At 38.5% G+C, this 20,064-nt stretch overlaps 1 protein-coding gene and 1 long non-coding RNA gene across 4 annotated transcripts in view; one reads left to right on the forward strand and one right to left on the reverse strand.

Annotated features, from left to right (window-relative positions):
* Positions 1-20,064, forward strand: part of immp2l (inner mitochondrial membrane peptidase subunit 2) — a 658,834-nt gene that overhangs the window by 35,373 nt on the left and 603,397 nt on the right. The window lies entirely within an intron of this gene.
* On the reverse strand, positions 10,173-11,080 carry LOC134299492 (uncharacterized). The gene is made up of 2 exons (XR_010006705.1): positions 10,754-11,080; positions 10,173-10,667 (listed from the first exon to the last, which is right to left on the reverse strand). It is a non-coding gene; the product is annotated as an uncharacterized LOC134299492 (long non-coding RNA).

Raw genomic sequence — 20,064 nt, forward strand, 5'->3', positions numbered from 1 at the left:
GGTAGGCCATGTTCCAAAAGTGGACTTATAGTCCAAAGAGTGGACATGATAGACTCATTTCTGTGAATGGTTCATGTGTAATTACCCATTTTGAAAACTTTTGAGAAATGTTGTTTGGTAGCAGGAAAACAAGGATACGTGAATTCACCAAGAAAAGCATTTTGGATAAAGGATATTGAATAGGTACATTATACTGTTGAATGTTACGGTTGCACAGATTCCAGAGCACGTGCTCATAAAGAATAGTTCTATGCTCAAAGTTAAATCCTGTGATCTAAACCAGTCTCAAGTTATAGTAATTACATTATCTGAAATATTCTTTTGAGGAACAAGATTTTTGAAACCTGTATGGATAATGTTTCATTATGCAAGTCTTTACTGTGAAATGTCAATAACCTCTTGTTCTCACCCACCTAAAGATTTGATCTATTGAAAATCCCAACAACACATAATTGAATATTGTATTTTCTATTCTGGGTCTTTTCAATCTTTGGCAGATACTTTTCTGTGCTGTGTGTATTCTATCAAAAATTGTCCTTGAATTGCTGAACAACTACATTAAAACAGTACCTTCCCCATATCAGCACAACCATGTTAAAATTCTGTAGAGAGAGATAAACAAATAGAAGACAGCCCGTTGGTAGTCATAAATACTAAGGCAACAACAAGCAGTACTGTATATGTTATTGATGGTTTGAAATAAGGCAGTCACTGTCAGTGCATCCATAAATTACACCCTATTTAGTAAATTATTAGCTGAAAATGTTGACACTAAAATTGCTGCATCTGATTATTTTACTGAAAAACAACTAACTGTAAACATAAACATCTGTTTCTATACATTAAGAATTCATATTCATTGAAAATGTTTTGGGAAGCTTATATTTGATGTTGATTTTTTAAAATACTGCTTGCATAAAAGAGAAAGGAAACACTTGTCACGTGTAAAAATAAAGGCATTGACTGAATTAGTTAAACTAGGAAAATAGAAATCAATGTAGTAGTTTTTGTTTTGAAGTACCATTTAGTATACAAATGCCAATGCTTAAATTAGTGTAAGTATATGTGTTTGTTGTCCATTTGGTGTAGGATTGAACCCTTTTTGGGGAAGTATTCTGAAATTGGGATGAACATGTTTTAGACTGAAGGATAATTCGATGAGGATCTCAGAGTATAGCCAGATATATGAGACAGGTGATTCTGCTATAATTATAACTTAGATTGTTCAGTTGTAGATTAGTAGAAAGATATTAGATCCTATTCCTTATTCTCTATACTTGTTCTAATGATTTATTAATAAATAATAAAGTCTGATATTTAGAAATGAGTATTGAGGAGCTAGATTTGATATAAATTCTTGAAATAATTGACCTGCCTATAAAAAATGTTGGAGTGAAATCATCTTTTGCCATTTTTGATTGGTGAGTTTCCGTGACAATGAAAAAACAGCTTTGGTGTTTTCTTGAAATCAGATTTCATTTCACTTGTGCAATAGAGATGCTCCATGTTGGCTCATCATATAACCTTATTAAAACTGCATTTGATCTTAAATAAAAATAATGTCTAAAATGTAGATTACCATGAAATAAAAGCTTTCCTTTGCACAGATGAAATTTTTACTAAATGTCTTTAAGTGAGCAGGGGCAATCATGAACTTTTCTAAAACATTCCTACATGTATATACTGTAAATACTCATGTATAAGTCTAGACATTTAGTCAAAAACCTGGGTCGACCACAGGTCTGTATTCTCATACGTACTGTACCTTAATTCTTACTGACAAAATTTTCCTTCTCTGAGTAAAGTGAGAAAAGCAAAGCCTAATCTGTCCTGGGAGATCATAAAATAGTACTGACCTTTTCTGCTCTTTCTGTCAAGGCTCTTCTTCTGGCCTTTTTGAATACCTGGGTGGGGAAGTAGCGGTGGTGGCAGCCAGAGGTGGCTTGCTGCTTGCAGTGGTGCTGGTGCTTTCTTTTTCTGTGGAATGACCCTCGGCTTATCCACGGGTCAGATCAAAAACCATAATTTTGGTCCCAAACCTACCCTTGACTTATACATGAAGTCAACTTCTTCACAAGTATATGTGGTACTAAAAATGGATTACATACAAATATATTGTGACAGACAACGGTGAATAAGAGTACAAATTTAATTTGATGAAATAGACCAGTTTCCTGAATTCAAAAATAATCGAAATTCTTTGTGCTTTAAGTCCAGGAAGGGTATTTCCTTTATGGCCAGATATGTGTATATGCCTTCAACTCCCCTGTTCACTTATGTCAAACCCATGAATTTCACTGGATTTTCTTAAGCAAGGAATATTTAAGAGAGATGGTTTTACCAGTTCTTTCTTCTGAAATATAGCCTATAGCATCTGTTATTAGTTGGTGATCTACTTTACCTTTCTTCTGCTTTCCTTCCACTTTCTCTTCAGAAGCAGCACTCTGGGCAAATTCTGGCATCATTATAGAGATATAATGATGCTATAGTCCTTTCAAATTTGATTGAGAAATATCAGGAGAAGCCAATGACTTTAGAGCAGGGGTCATCAAACTTTTTAAGCAGAGGGCCGTCCACAATCCTTCAGAAAAATACAAATACAAACAAATTCCTATGCACACTGCACATGTCTTAATTGTTGTGCAAAAACAACAACAACAATGAAAAACAATACAATATTTAAAAATAAAAACAATTTTAACCAACATAAACCTATCAGGATTTCAATGGGAAGTGTGAGCCTGCTTCTGGCCAATGAGATAGTCAAGTTAATTAGGATTGTTGTTGTTGTGTGCCTTCAAGTCATTTCAGACTTTGGGCAAGCCTAAATCTAAAACTGAGGACGGGGGCCAGGTAAACGACCTTGGAGGGCCTCATCCGACCCATGGGGCTTAGTTTAGGGACGCCCTGCTTTAGAGAATGATGATATAGCTCCTAGTGAGATGTGTGGTTTGGAATCCATTGTAACTCTCTTCTTATCAGAAAAAGCCCACCGTTTCTTGAAGGATACATTCAATTACATATTTTTGTGTGTGATTCTTTCTATGGTTTTATAGTTTCAATATCATTTGAAATTCAAATAATATTTGAAATCGTATGCTAAAATATAATCATAATTATTAGAGTTACTACTTACTGGTATTCTCAGATTGGGTTGACATTGGCCATAAAACCTTAAAGAGAACAATAATTGGGATGTTGTGTGGTTTCTGGACCAATACTTGCTTTTGAAATACTGTTCTTATTATGAGAAATAGGTTTTCCAAACACAGGAGCAGAAAGACATAAGGCATAGAGGGGGGGGGAAAGCTTTTAAGATCTCCAGTGAAAAGGAGATTTTAAATTTCTTAAGAAGTAAATGAAGTACATCCAGCCACCCACTCTTATTTTGCTATCAAGTGTGTGGCAACTATTTTTCTTGCTTCTTTCTATGTTAAAATCTCTTTGCTCTTTAGGAATTTTTTTTAAAGTTGCATCAGCGTAGGGACATCTTTGGCATACATATTCAATCTGAGATTGAAAATAAACCCCAGATCTTACTATTTTTAATCAGAATCTTTTGCACTCTCTGACCAACAAGCAATGCAAATGAGACATTAGCACCACACCAATATGTGACTTGATATGGCTATCGCTGCTATGGTTACTCCCACATCTCCCCAGGTACCTGTCAAGACTTTGACTCATTTTCTTCTTCCTTGTGGCCTCGTCTTGAAACCTATGAACAGATGGGGAAATAAATAATGATACAGTAAGCAACTGTCACTCCAGTGCTGCGTTGCCTTTCTGATAAAATGATTAAATCTACACCCATTATTTTTTCTCTTTCTCATAATGCTAGAACTCGAGGGTCATCCAATTAAACTGATTGGCAGTTTATTCAGGAAAGACAAAAGGGAATACCTTTTTACACATTGTATAATTAACTGACTTCTGCAAGGTTTTTTTGGGAACGGGTGTCTTCTAGGATAAATGACTTCTATAAGTGGCTCCTAGATCAGGACTAGTACACATTTGAATGCCAGCTGGTGGGGAGCATCTAGTTTCCAGATGTGTCCAACATGTCCTACCTGTTGGCTTTCCAGAAGCATCTGGTTTGCTACTATGGGAAACAGATGTTTGGTCTAAATCAGGAGTGGGCAGCTTGAAGAGGTTTATAACTACATGTTTCAGCATTGCTAATAGTTAGCATGGACTGTGGTAGTTAGGGCTGATGAGAGTTGCAGTCCATAACACCTAGAGAGCTACACTTTATCCATTCCTAGGCTTAAAAGCCTTCTGGACAGTTTCATCAAGCTTCTCAGATGAGTGTTGTCTCATTTAATGGTATTTAGACATACCTGTTTCATATTCTTGTTCATACTGTCACCGTATCATCATTTCTACTAGATAGTTTTACAGTAGAGTCTCACTTATCCAACCTTCGCTTATCCAATGTTCTGTATTATCCAACACAGTCAGCCTCCTGCCCGGATCCATAGCTGTTTCTCTAGGCAGCAATATGCAGGGGGCCAACACGATCAACAACACAAGTGCAGCCACACTTCCAAACAAGTGGTAGACTTGTTGTAAAACATGATGTTTTGGTACTTAGTTTGCAAAATCATATAACATAATTTGACGTTTAATAGGCTTCTCCTTAATCCCTCCTTATTATCCAACATTTTTGCTTATCCAGCGTTCTGCCAGCCCATTTGTGTTGGATAAGTGAGACTCTATTGTACTTATTTCAAGACAGGATTAAATAATAATAATTTGCTATGCTACTTTTGGGAGAACAGGTTCTCAAAGAGGTATCCAATCAAAAGTATTACACCATATTTTCAAAATAGCAAATGTAGCAAAATCATATTTGGTTTAGAGGTCATGTCACAATTTCCATGTGTGAACACAGGCTGAAATGATCTATTATTCCTTCTAACTTATTGCTCATAATCAATAGCGTGTTACTTTGTCAAAGAAAAACTTAGAAGTTAGTTAGTAATCATGGCATAATAGGGGCAGACAGAGTGCATAAGCCCTAAGGCATGTACATAGTTTGACGTGATGTCTAAACCAGAGCTAGGATGCTTATGTTGTTTGTGTGGTAGCATCATAAACATTCATAATTTAGCAAATGAGCATACTATATAGCTCAGGTAGTCAGAGCACGTAAAACGAGAGTAAAAACACATTCAGTTATATAATACATTCATGAAGATGATATATTATGAATGATGATAGATTAATTAATAATCAATGCAGTTGCTGTGCTGATAAAATTGTGTGGATGCAAATGAGCATTTTTAGGGCTGTGACAAATCCAATTGTTAAAGCAGACTTATTGAATCAATTGCTGAATATTAAGACAAAGCGTATATAAATCCTATCCATTCAATGACGCTACTCCATAACTAGCAATTAGATTTAGATCTGTGGTAATTTTTAATGTTTTTTGCTTCTCTTTTAACAGCTTCTTGCTGAGCTGTTAACCAAACACATTCATATAACCCCATGACAAAAGGTAATGGAGAACAAAATTATCTACCAAAATGTAGATTCATTGATGGATGCAGCAGTTGAATTTCAAATTCAGTCTTGTACTTTCTAACAGTTAGATCTGGTAGCATACTTTCACAAGAATCTTGCTGTTTTACTAGAGCTAGTGCTTCCTCCTTAAAAGGCTTAAAAACCTACTCTACAGTACTTAGGACAGTGGTTCTCAACCTGTGGGTCCCCAGGTGTTTTGACCTACAACTCCCAGAAACTCCAGCCAGTTTACCAGCTGTTAGGATTTCTGGGAGGTGAAGGCCAAAACATCTGGGGACCCACAGATTGAGAACCACTGCCCTAGGAACAAATGTTTGGTTCTCTCAAAGTTTCAGCAAGTGAAAAAGAACCACAATTCTGTTGATATTAGAAACAAAAGTATGTTATTGGTTTGGGGCTATGATCCTTTTTTAGTAGATACCATTTTAACATCAGACTTGTGTGCCTTTTCTTTATTATTGAGACTCAAGTACTGAATAATGCAGTAGACATTCGGGATTTTTTTAAAATACCAAAAGTTAACTGTCTACCAGATCTATAAAATCTGGATTATTTTCCACCCAACACTAAGTGCCTTAAACTGTAGCTTGTTTTAACACTAATGTACGTTGATTACCTGAAATATGTAATTAACAGCACCAGCCTATTTCCAGCCTTCCAGCAAGTATTATCAACCACATTATTTAATTATTCAGCAAGAGTGCTGCTGTTTCTCAGCACACCATGACCCCCAGCGTGGTGCACAAAGGATAAAAATAGACCTTAAATACAAATTAAAACTAAAAAAAGAAAATTAACAGTACAATTAAGATAATCTCCAAACTGAAGCATGGTTTAAAGATCCAGAAGGTACACAAAACAATGCTGTCTGTTGTAAATTCATAGGGATGGGGCAAACCTGACTTTTTATTAGGTGGAATTCCATCATGAATGTGCTACAGCAAAGTAGTCCCTTTTTCATGTGTTCACTAAGTTAGTCTCTAAGGGTGGTATGTCATCTTCTAGAACAGGGGTTCTCAACCTGTGGGTCCCCAGATGTTTTGGCTTTCAACTCCCAGAAATCCTAACTGCTGGTAAACTGGTTGGGATTTCTGGGAGTTGTAGGCCAAAACACCTGGGGACCCTCAGGTTGAGAACCACTGCAAGGAATGCAAGGTAGGCGCCACCTACACTGCCATATAATCCAGTTTCAGAATATAGATTAACTGCATTCTGAAAATGCATTATATGGCAGTGAAGACTCATATAATCCAGTTCAATGCAGTTAATCTGCATTCTGAAGCTGCATTATATGGCAGTGTAGATCCAGCCATAGACTCAAATGGGAGAAGACTACCCAAACTAATTGGATAAGTTAGCATACATTGAAGACATGTTATATCTTTCCCAAATAGCTTTTGTGTATTTGCAACCTGAGAAATCATATGAAATTTTCCTTGAAATGTGGTGGTTTCTAGTCTCTCTTCTCTGTGTCTTGGTTTCTGATACAAGTTGTAACATACAGTAGAGTCTCACTTATTGAACATAAACGGGCCAGCAGAACATTGGATAAGCAAAAATGTTGGATAATAAGAAGGAATTAAGGAAAAGCCTATTACATTATAATTTTATGAACTAAGCACCAAAACATCATGTTTTATAACAAGTCTGTCACTTGTTTGGGAGAATGGCTGCACTTGTGCTGTTGTTGGGCATGTTGGCCCACTATGCGTTGCTGCCTAGAGAAACAGCTGTGGATCCGGGCAGGAGGCAGACTGCGTTGGATAATACAGAACATTGGATAAGTGAAGGTTGGATAAGCGAGACTCTATTGAATTGTTAATCCTTACTGCCACTGGAAGGTACTGTCCTCTGTTTAAGTTATCTCCCTGAGTGGAGTTACTTCTTGGACTCCTTTGCTCCATGACTCCCTTGGGAATTATCTATTTCAGATTGCTCAGCTTGTAGCAGAGTTAGTATATCTTGAACTTTGGACTATCTGACAGGGCAATACATATTTGTGGAAACATATTTCCAAGACCTTTGGAGTACATTTGATTGAAAGCATCAATTTATTGTGTTTTTTTTGCCATGGGTTTTAATTTTAACAAACAGTCTTCAATAACTGCTGCACCCGTTTGTTCTCTCACAGTTCACAATCTTCATGCAAGCAATCTCTTCAAGTCTTCTGTAAGAAAAGGTCTCCAAGGAGATCAATCTTTCAGGGGATGTTGGAGTCTTATTATTATCCTTATCCAAGGAAGCATTTCAATTTGTGGAGCATTCTGGAGTCATTTCCTTGAAATAAAATGCAGCGTTTTGCCCATTAAACCTGGGAAATATAACTCAATGTGTTTTTGAGTCTTTTAGCCTTGTGATATCATAGGCTGATTCCACTTCTTTGCACCTCTGTTTTAACTTGGACAGTCTACTATGCTTTTCATGACAGCAATGTATAATGTGTGCAGAAATAGTTAGGAGAATGCTGTTGAGCTTATGGGGTACCTATAACCCTCGTTGTGTAATGCTTAAAAAAGTATTTTAACTTAGAAAGTTACTTTAAAAAACAATTTGTGCAGTAGCTCATTATAGTGTTTAAAAAGTTAACTGTTTTGCATGATAATGATAAAAGTTAACTCATTACTTTGTTTGTTATGCTATGTGATACTTTTCCATTACAGTAGAGTCTCACTTATCCAACACTCGCTTATCCAACGTTCTGGATTATCCAACGCATTTTTGTAGTCAATGTTTTCAATACATCGTGATATTTTGGGGCTAAATTCGTAAATACAGTAATTACTGCATAGCATTACTGTGTATTGAACTACTTTTTCTGTCAAATTTGTTGTATAACATGATGTTTTGGTGCTTAATTTGTAAAATCATAACCTAATTTGATGTTTAATAGGCTTTTCCTTAATCTCCCCTTATTATCCAACATATTTGCTTATCCAACGTTCTGCCAGCCCGTTTACTGTACTTTCTGTTACATTTTCTAAAGGGGATGGGAAACCCTTAGATTTGTAAGACAATAGCTTAAAACTTGAAAACATCCAGTTACTTTTTATAATAACAAAAACCAGTTTCTCTTCATATCGATAGCATATCTTTGCTCTCACTAGTTACACTGTGTTTAGATGGTAAGTTGTTTCTTTTTTGCTCCTCCCGTACTATCTACTTAAAGGAAACAACATAATGGTTACCCTTTACTTCCAGGCTCAGCTTACATTGGCATCATGTTGGTGTAGGTCATCAAGGGGATTCTGGCAAATGAATCCGTCTTTTATGTTTTCAACAACTTGAAGAACTTGGAGAAGGTATCTGCTAATGTGACTGTGACCTGGAAAGGGAATTCTTTGCATTGTCAATAACCCTTAGTACCGACAAGTGCAAGATCATGCATTTAAATATGTTTTCTTCAGCATCTCAGCTGTAAGGTCATTCACAACACCAAGTTAAAAATAGCCTGTGTTGAGAGTCAAGTCCCCTTAAGCAGGCACTTAAGTAGTCACAAACAATGTAGCAGGCCTTCTGGGTATACACGATGCTATTATCCTTTGCTCGCTGGCAATATATTTTGTGTCTCTCTGTAGAAAAGGCTGTGATTCTCTCATTACAACTGTCCTGGTGATCCTTGCAACAAATATACTGTACTGTTCTTCAGTGGCACTAATTTTATTGGTTTCTTCTAAACAGCAAACTCAACATGGCACAAGTAATATGTCTGCAATGTATTGTTCTGAAAGGTTTGGTTTGCAAAAGTACATGGTATAACCATTGGAATTTGTAAAGAGTACTAAGCCATATGACTGTAGTCTAAGAACTTTGTGTATTTTACCCACATATTTATGTAAAGGCTCTAATATCTTTGTAGGTAATGAATTAAAGTATAAAGTACAGTAATTTAAATGGAGAGAGTGAAAATTGTAGCATTACCAGGAAAATATCACTGAGACCTGGGTGGGAAAATTGGTTGAAGTAGATATCACTCAACTTTGCCTGCATGGGTGTTCAGTACATCACTAGCCCTATTTATTTATTTATTTATTTACAGTATTTATATTCTGCCTTTCTCACCCCAAAGGGGACTCAGGGTTGATCACAGAACATACATATGCTGCAAACATTCAGTGCAGTTTATACACTTGACAAGACAGACAATTGTACATAGATAGAGGTATATAGGATTTTCCTATTTTTGGCATCCTGGAGATTTGTGCTTAGTTCCAGCCATGGGGGTGGGGGGTGCTGTCGCTCCATATTCCTGCCAAAGAGCTTTGTTCGTAAACTTCCTCCTTTTTTGATTGAATCGGTGGCATTTTCCAGGTGCCTTTGAAATACCTCCCCACTTTTAAGCGGTTCCTATTTATCTACTCACATTTTGCTTCCAAACCACTAGGTAGGCGGAAGCTGGGACAAAGATCAGGAGCTCACCCTGATCCGGGCTTCAAACTGTCAACTTCCCAATTGACAAGATTTACTGCAGCTGGTGGTTTAACCTGCTGTGCTAAAGCTCAAAGTAAACAATGAAGGAGTGGTTTTTATAATCCTGAATACTTTCAATTATTCATTTGTGCTTGTTTCTGCTATTGGGCTATCAAATATTTGGAGATGTTGATGCATACTTATTTAGCAGCTGTCAAGGACAGAACGCCACAAGATCAAAGATAACAGAGTTTATTGGATTTACAGAACTCAAAATGCCCGTAAAAGACAAGGGCAAGGCAACTTTAGCCTTTAAAAACAAAAAGGGGCAAGAAAAACGTTCAAAAGATAAACCGGATTAAACCGGAGTTTAATCCGGGTAAAATCAAAACAGCTTGCTTCAGCCTGGGGAAAAACAAACAGAAGCTGGGAAACAAAGAGTTCAAAAGAATGCAACTAATTGGCAGCAGATTGCCTCTCTGCTGCCAGCACTATGTTTTGAGTAACTAGGAGTCACTCCTTCACACAGCAAGGCAAATTTCCAATACAAACTCAGCAGCCAAGGATTGAAGCAGTAGCGTAGTCCCAGTTCGTTCCGTAGGTCGAGAGGCAGAATCAGACGTTTGCAGTTTTCCAAGTTCAATAGGAGAAAGCGAGCCCGTAGTCAGTTTTCAGTCCGTAAATCCAGAGTAGCAGATGGCGTCCGTCAAGAAGACGACGGAAGGTCAAAGCTATTGAGATTAAGCAGAGGTTTTGCACAAACAAAAGCCCACACAATTCCTCCCGCCGTCTGAACCCAAATTCCAAAACAACTTACGTATCAGCACACGAAAACACACCAGTCTTCAGGAAAGCGTCCCACACAGATCCCAAGCGTTCGTCCAGATTACCTTGCCCAACGCAATTTGCAATTGCTCCCAAGCCTCATTTTATGCCAGTTACAAATCCTCATCACTATCAGCTGCCCTCCTTAACCCGGGCGTTTCCTCATCACTTTCCTCATCAGAGCTGGAACACCTCTGACTACGCCCCACAGCATCCCCAGCTGTGGATCCCGTCCCATCCCTCCAGCTTGTCCATGGGTCTAATCCTGAAGGTCCCCATTCATCTTCCATCCCATTATTGCCAGTGGCACCCAACTCCTCCCTTACCCGAGTCCAATCCATCTCATCCTCTTCCGAGCTAACCAGCTCTTCCTCCATTCTCTCCGTGAACCCCTTAAAAGACTCTTCGTCAGATGGTTCTGCAAAGATATCTCGCAGCCTCTTTCTTTCTCGCTCCTCGAGAGTATCTGACTCTCGAGGAGTCTTACGTCCACGTCTACCAGAAGCAGAGCCATGAGGCTCAATCATAACAGCAGCTTCTTCTTTTTTCAAAAAAATGAGAGTGATGATGGCATTGAAGACATGGGTGCATTTGCATTGTAAGATTAATGCAGTTTGACACTACTTTAACTGGCAGAGCTTAATGTTGTGGATTCTGTAGTTTGGTAAGGTACCAGCAGTCTTCGGCAGAGAAGGCTAAAGACCTTGTAAAACTAAAACACTCATGGGAAAGTGAAATCAAACTTCATTAATTCTATGGTTTTATGTACCTGTTTTGAAATAGGACTTTGGGGGAGGGGGTGATGGGATAAATTCAGGTAAATTTTTCATGCTATACTGATTTGGTTTAAGAGACCTTCAGGATCAGGAGAAATAAAGATTCTTTTGGTCTTTTGGTCAAAAATAAAAGCATTAAGTGTTTCCCTCCCTGAGAATGAAGTTATCTTTGTAGTGTCTTATGAGGTTCAGGGCTGTCCATATAGTTTTCCTGTGAGACATTGCTAGTTTAGCAACAAAGTGGTAATATCTCAGTCAAGTACCCTCTTCAAAAAGACATTACACAGTGCTTGGTTTGATGATTGCCCATCTGACCTCTGTGTCAATATAGCTATTGCTTAGATGCAGGATGTCCGACCACAGGTGTTCAACAAACAGTGGATATTATTGTTCAGAACTTGTTTTTTATTTCCCTTGGAGACTGAATGAGGTCACAGGGAAAAATTTCTTTTAGCCGCCTCTGAGCCAGAAAGATCCCGGCAATTCTGATGAAGCATACAATTATTATGAGGCCTGTTTTGAACACACAGAGAGCATGACAAGACAAATAGGATGGCCCATCCCCAGGTTGACAACTTGAACTGGTAACTATGTGGATGTGTTCCTGAAGGCAACAGAGCAATAGACAAAGCACATAAATGGTGAAAAGTGAAAGGAACTGAACACATGTTAGAGGAGAGAACCATACCTGTGATGTGTTGGTGAGTACAGTTGCTACTCCGGCATCTTGTAGTGTCTCCAGAAAAAACATAGTTTACAATGAGTCCTTGGTATCCACTGGGGTTTAATTCCAGAACCTCCCCCCTCCCGTGGATACCAAAATCCATGAATGCTCAAGTCCCATTATATACATCAGCATAACAATACAAAATGGCAAAATATAAAATGGCAAAAGTAAGGTTTGCTTTTTGGATCTTTTAAACACTTTAAGCCATGGATGGTGGAATCCGTGGACACAGAATCAATGGATACGGAGTGCCAACCGTATTCTATTTCCACTGACTGGTTTATAAATCAATAAAATTCCAAGAATTTATATAGTGTATGAATAACAATTTGTAAGTCTTTTAGGGGGACATTTATCTCTGGATTATTTCTTGTTTTTGCTTGTGTAAACTGAAGTTATCTTTCGTTGCCTTTTGTTATATTTTACATTTGTTTATAAACAACCCTGAAAATGGAAGTTGAAAGAAATTGCAAGAATGTGTAAGTCCTTACCAAAGTAAAGAACAAAAAAAGACAGAAACGCAAATGCCGTGCAATTACCATTCAAAGCTCTAGTGAATGAAAGGGTTTGAACTTCATTTGAAACACAGTATTGACTTTGTTCCCTGACTTGCCTATTTTGACTATAAATTTGACTATTTTAAGTCATTATCAACCAATCGGGTGTTGATAAATCGCCTCCTCCTCCGCCTGTTGCTGCTTGGGTTCCTTTTCTTTCCCTTTGGCTTCTCCTTCCTCCCTGCCTTAGGCTGTAAATTGTAATTTTTTAATGATTTATAATAGTCTTTTCGAGTTTATTGAAAAACTGCGAAACAGTGAATCCGCAAAAAGTGAAGGAGGGTGCTGCGCCTTTCACTTCTCCTCCATGCAGCACTGGACGAGGAAGCAGAAGGAGGGAAATGCCTGTGCCTTTCCCTTCTCCTTTGCGCAGCACCCATTGACGAAGACGTAGGAGGAAGGAACTGCTGCCACCGCCAGTCATTCAGGCAGCTCCTCCCCCTTCCTTTCCAGGCGCCTCAACAGCGCCCCTAGTGATTTAGCGCCACCTGCAATCGTGTACTTTGAGTATAGCTTCAGCCGCCCCTGGTTTAACTTAACAATGTTTGATCACTGGACAAAAAAGGAAGAAGACCAGTGGCATTGTGAAAACCACAGTAAGATGTTTTGGAAATGAAACCGCTGAATTGGCAATATGTGTTAAGTGTTCATATGGCCCAATAGTAAGAGCCCTTCCCTAGTTTCTAATTTGTAAAATGATCACATAGTATTTAAGAGAGTGGATCAAATATCTCCTTTTCTATAAAATCACATTTCAATTATCCTTTATCCTTCATACATTTTATTGACCTCTTAGATGGAACAGTTTGCACAAGTTTGGTAAAGCTTTATTGCAGTTTATGTGTTCAGGCAGAGCTTTGCCTTCAGAGTAGACATTTGTTATTCTTAGGAAACAAATATGTTTTAAAATAGGCACATGGAAATGTAAAGTTCTGCAGCCGGGTTGCAATATTATAATTCTCCAGATATGGATGGACTATAAGTCCCGGCATGTCTTATCATTGGCTATGCTGGCTGGGGCTAGAAGGAATTGCAGTTCAAGAACATTTGGCAGGTCACACTAAACCTATCCCAGCTATATGGAAATTTTGATAGAGTACTCACATTATGAGAACTGTCAGTATGTGAAAATTTAGGAAGCGTAAGAGTTATTTTAATAAAGTCATAGTTCATCCCAAAATAATGGGTGATCAAAGAGTGAATCTCAAGTCAAGATTAAATATTTATTAACCACTTTTGGTGCTACAAAATATCATTCTCATTTTTAATCTCCTTAATCTTTATACCATTTTGCAGATTATAAATTTCTTACATAACAATGCAAGGGTTTAATGTGAAGCTCTAATGCATGAGGATGGTGGTGCTGTGTATATTTAATTCAGAAGTAGGAAAAATTACTGTCATTTACCCAGCCAGTATGTCCACAGGTAATTTTCTGTGGGGGATTCTAGGATTTGTAGCCCCCTAAAAGCAATTTTCCAAGCTCCGTTTTTACTGAAGACATCTGAAATCTGTGAAAACAGCAAAAGAGTTCACATTTACCCTCAGCACATGTGCAATGTGTTGATTTTGCATGGGTTTCATGTCAATTTCTCTCTGACAGTGGCTTGCCCTTTTGACTATAAGAAAAACTCAATTTTATGCAGAAATGCACATGTTGAGGTACATTCAGCTCTGCTTATGAGCTCTCGTTTTCTTTCAGTGGCACCATTTAGATTTTAAATGCTTTTGATGTGTAAGCAGAATCCACATGCTTGGCTTAAGTATAACTCATTGAAGGGTTCCTAAACGGTACATCCTGCAATTTAATATTTATGATTCTCATAATATTACTAAGTTGGCCTAAGGGAGGCTTGTTACCAAGCTAAAAGATATGAGGTCAGCTCCAACTGACTGTGACAGCATTTCAGCTATTAAGCCATTTGGGGAAGAATGAATTGGGCAAACAAATATCCTGTAGAACAAACTATATATCCAGACTTTGTTTCATGGCAAAGAGAATACTTCTATGATTAAAATATATTAAGTATATAAAACGTGTATTGTATTAATTTATTAAGTACTAGTTGTACCTAGCCACGCATTGCTGTGTCCCAGTCTGGTTCAATGAAAAAAACAACTCAGAAGAGAGTTCTTTCTCACACCCTGGACCTTCCACAGATATATAAAGAGAAGCCTCCCACAGGATGGTAAAACATGCGGGTGTCCCCTGGGAAACATCCTTGCTGACGGCCAGTTCTCTTTCACCAGAAGCTGCTAGGCTATTCAATGCTAATCAAGTTGGCCAATTGCAATATTTCTTGCAGTAGATAAAGAATACCAGACATGAATCAAGGCCAGCTAACACATCCCAACAAAGGATGTCCCTAGGCAGGAAGTAGCCAGGGTTTGAAGCAGCAAGGCTATGTAATGCTAATCAAATTGGCCAGTTGGAACATTCACACTTGCCTGTAGCAGAAAAGAGTTCTTTCTCCCATCCTGGACTCTCCACAGATGTATAAAGAGAAGCCTCCTACAGGATGGTAAAACATCTGGGAGTCCCCTGGGTAACATCCTTGCTGATGTCCAGTTGTCGCACACCAGAAATTGCTTGCTGTTTCTGAAGTCGCGCTTGACACCCTTTCATGGCTAGGCCTCAGAGCCTCAGCCTCGCGTAACTTCTCGTGAGTGGTGAGGAGGCAGACCTAGCTGTTCCTTGTGGCCCTGCCCACACCAGTTGCTAAAGGGTGGACACTGCTTGCCCATTGCTTGTGCCATTGCTAAGGGAAGGAGCTGTCTCTTATGAAGGTTGCTATGGGAGAAGGGGTGTTCAGCCGTTGCTAAGGGAAGAAGCCATCTTTTATGATGGTAGCTAAGGGGGGAGTAGACTGGCCATTGCTTGGGGGTTTGATTTTACTTTTCTCAGGTGTATCAGGTTTGTGAGAGTAGGCTTAAAACCCACAGCAGCTTGAATTTCATAGCATTCGGTGGAGTAGTTTGGGAGATATGAGGTCCCTCACTAACGGACATTACATTTTTATTTCTATAGATTGTGGAAAAATAAAGAAATACAATAATAAATAACAACAAATTTTATTATCTCGTAATATAATCATCTTTCTACATTTGTGGTTTTGACTTGCAGATTTGATTATTCATGGATTTGATTAAAATACTCTCTATAAGTATCTCTAGCCTTTCCAGTGTGACTTTGTGGTCAATTTCTTCTACTCATGCTGGAAGACCTAGAGATTTCTAGTGAGTTCTTCTCCCTCATAAAAAAAAAATTCCGTTATTCAATGTTTTTGATTTTAATAGAGACCCTCTCCACCCAAGCCCAGTGAATGCGGAGGATTGACAGTATCTTCTAATGATTTTGGCTGAGCCAAATATGAATTTCTGCAAAATCATTGCCCATTCCATGCCTTGACCTTCTGCCCATTTTTCCTGTCTCCGTCACTGCAATTTGTTTACCAATGAAGAATTTGGGGGAAACTTAAAAAACTGGACTGCTATTTCTTGCATGAAAATCTATCATTTGTTCAAAATATGGCCTTGGTGCTGCTATTTTCCTATGTTTGTGGAACCAGATGATGAAATGCTTACTTTTTATTGTGGAATGAATGCCTTTTAAGGACTGCTTTGTATGTTTCCTAGTGTAGTTTATCATTATTCAGATTAAGCATCCCTCATTCAAAATACTCCACGACCAAAATTCTCCACATGGGTGGCTGAGATTGTGACACCTTGGCTTTTTGATGTACACAAACTTTTTCAAGCACAAAGTTACTAAAACGACAAATAAATGTGTCCCAGAACAAATCAGGCCTGAACTCTTCCTATAAGTCAATATGGCTAAACTGGGGCTGTCATACATTGACCATATCATGAGAAGAGATTATTCACTAGAAAATATGGTAATGTTTGGTAAAGTAAGGGGCATTAGGAAGAAGACCACTTCCAGATGGATATATTCACTCAATAACACCATGGTTCCGAGTCTGTAGCCCCTGAGTAGGGTTGTTGATAATAGGATGACTTGCAAGTCTTTCAATAATTGGATTGACATATTGGTAGGTCGAAGTGAAGGCAGTTAACAAGAACAACAACTAAGCACCACAGGCAGAGGAGTCCTGAAAGTCATCTCCAAAATAACTCACTATGCACTATTGTAAAATCCCAAACACTTCTGGCCCCAAACACTTTGGATAAGAGATGCTCAACCTGCATTAGCTTTTACTCAGAGCAACACCTGTGGTTGCTGAGAGCAGAAAAGGCAGTACAAAATCTATCCCCATTGTGAAAATACTTGTTTCCCACAATTGACCACAACTCATTATCAACAATTAAATGTTGATATTTACGGTGCTACGTGATACTTTGTTTTTTCTTTTCCCCAGAATGTTTTCAGCTGTAGGAGGTGCCCACCAGTTCTGAATTCTTTACTCCACTCCTGCTTTCTGTTAAGTCATTTAGCGGAAAGCAAGTTCAAATCCCTTCCCAGATGTGTCTGAAAGGATTTTAAAAGAATTTTGATTGTGCAAAATGTATTTTACTTGAATGAAAATAGAGGCTGTAATGATATGCACAGCGACTCAGCAGTGTTTTCAGTTCACAAGTTTTGCTAATACAGCAACAGATAACCACCAAGGGAAATTTAACGTTGAAGGGGCTCTTTATCTCACAATTTATAAAAAGCCTCCTGAGGGTAGCGTTCTAGAAATTTCTTCCAGCAACCCTTTATATTTCAGTCAAGTGCTTGTCATCTGCTTCCGGTATTCTGTTTGGCAGTGCAGAATTTACTGGAGCCCTTGGGGTGCTTCGTCTTGTTCTGAAGGTAGTTGTGCCACTTCCAGCTCTTATATGAAAGCTGGTGGTTGGCATAAAACAAGCAGTGTGCATTTAGTTGACTTAGTAGCTCAAAGTGTTACTTCAGGCTAAATACATGCCATCTGGGTATCTTTACCGTATTAGTTCTAGTTCTGCTTTATATGCCATCTTTTTTCTAAGATATCTGTTAACATGCTACTATTGTCGGCATAGATTGACTTTTATTTGAACGATACATACATACACTTGTACAGGTTAGTTTTTGGGCTGAGCTCCAATCTAGTAAATCTCTTTGGATATAGTTGAGGGCATGGGACAGTGGGGCACTGAACAGCTGAAGAATAGGTCCCCCCTCCCCCTAATTGTTTGGAATAGGCAAGAAGCTTCATTTGTCCTTCTGCAGATAGTCTTCTGGTCTACAAGTGACCATTGAGATTCTGCAACATGGGCATCTCCTGAGGTGTGTGTTTCTGGCTCCTAGGCATAGCTTGACATTTCAGTTGGTGAAGGAGTGCTGGGAAAAGGAGAATCCAGGTGTGGATGCTCCTCATACGAAGTATCCTAGGTGGCACACAATTTTATAGCGTAAGATATGGATGGCATTGGCAGTGTTGTCAACCTTCGCATCTCAAAGGCCGGGAGATTAGTCTTCTGGGCAGGTCAGATGTATCTTCCTGTTAAGACTATAGTGGGTGCCATTAAGATCCATAATTTCTAGATGCAGATGGTAGTGGCAAGAACTAATCAAGCAACTCAAATCCTGAAAGCAGGAATTACCTCCTTTCTGTATTTGAGTTAGCCTCTTTGAATTGTCCATCACCCCATTTTGAAAACCTAACCCATTACTTGAACTTTCTATCAGTAGTAGTCTAATCCTTTACTTGGAGAGTGGAACAAACTAATTAGTCTGGCAACCTAATTAGCAAAGGGCAAACCAGGTTACTTCTACTACTTGCATGGGCATGTGGTGCATTGTGATACTTTGTGTTACCCCACTACTAAAATTTCCAGTTCAGCAATTGCTTCCTATTTCCTTTTAAACCAGATGAAAGAGTAGTGCACATTCATTTTTTAAAAAGAAGATAATATGTTGGAGATGCTTCTGTGAGCACTATTTGACTTTAAAACAAAGTGCAGACTCTCCATGCACCTTTACTTTAGAGCAGTGGTGCTCAACCTGTGTGTCCTCAGATGTTTTGGCCTTCAACTCCCAGAAATTCCAGCTAGTTTACCAGCTGTTAGGATTTCTGGGAGTTGAAGGCCAAAACATCTGGGGACCCACAGGTTGAGAACCACTGCTTTAGAGACAAATATTGGAAAATCTCCCCTCTCCCGTTGCAGTGGCAAAGTTGAATAATAATAATAATAATAATAATAATAATAATAATAATAATAATAATAATAATAATTTTATTTTTTACCCGCCTCTCCTCATGGGTTGAGGCAGATAACAACATAGTTGAAAACACACAATAATTGTAAACATTCTATAAAATACACATATTAAAATGTATTTCTATAAAATACATATTAAAATACAAAGAGCAAAGATTGAAACAAAGTACACAAGTTTAAAATTCATGATTAAAACTGACTGGATAGGCCTGCCAGAAGACATAGGTCTCCAGGTGTGTTTTAAATTCCAACAGCTTATTTAGCTTTCAGAACTTCTGGCAGATTGGTCCACAGTCTTGGGGTGACCAATGAAAAGGTCCTCTGGGGGACGGTTGCCAGTTGAGTTTTGGCAAGCTAGAGTAGACACCCCTCAGGGGACCTAAGTATCTGGACCGGATTTTATGGGAGAAGGCAATCCTGTCGGTAACCTGGACCCAAACCATGCAGAGCTTTAAAGGTAAAAAACAACATTTTGTATTGGGTCGCTGAGAGTTTTTTGGGCTGTATTGCCATGGTCCAGTTGTATTCTCTCCTGACGTTTCACCTGCATCTTTGGTCTGCATCTTCAGAGGTCTGTTGGAGGTGAGGCAAGTGGAATATATATATATATATATATATATCTGTCATCTGAGAGTTGCCTATCAGTCAGATTGATGATTGTCCACGATATATCCAGTTCTGGTTTCAACTGCTGTTTTTTGGCATTTGTAGAATTTTTGTTTCTGTTGTTTGGTATGGTAAGCCATGTCTTTCTCCATTTTTCTGTAGGTGAGGATGTCTATTTTATCCAGTCTTAGGTATTTGTTTTTTGGCTGGTGTTGATATGGAGGTATAACAGTTCCTTGTCTGTGTTCGCCAGTACTTTGTGCGTGGTGTGGATTCTCTCACATAAAAGGTTATATTCCAGGCAGTCATAAATACCTCTATGCAAATAGTCTCACTGATGAACTTTGCAGCTACAAGGCTACTCAGTACTAACCAAGCTTGCTAATTGCAATATTCACATTTGTGTCAATCAGACAAGGGTTCTTTCTCCCAC

The sequence above is a fragment of the Anolis carolinensis genome, chromosome 5 (genome assembly GCF_035594765.1).
Source record: "Anolis carolinensis isolate JA03-04 chromosome 5, rAnoCar3.1.pri, whole genome shotgun sequence".
Taxonomy (NCBI): domain Eukaryota; kingdom Metazoa; phylum Chordata; class Lepidosauria; order Squamata; family Dactyloidae; genus Anolis; species Anolis carolinensis.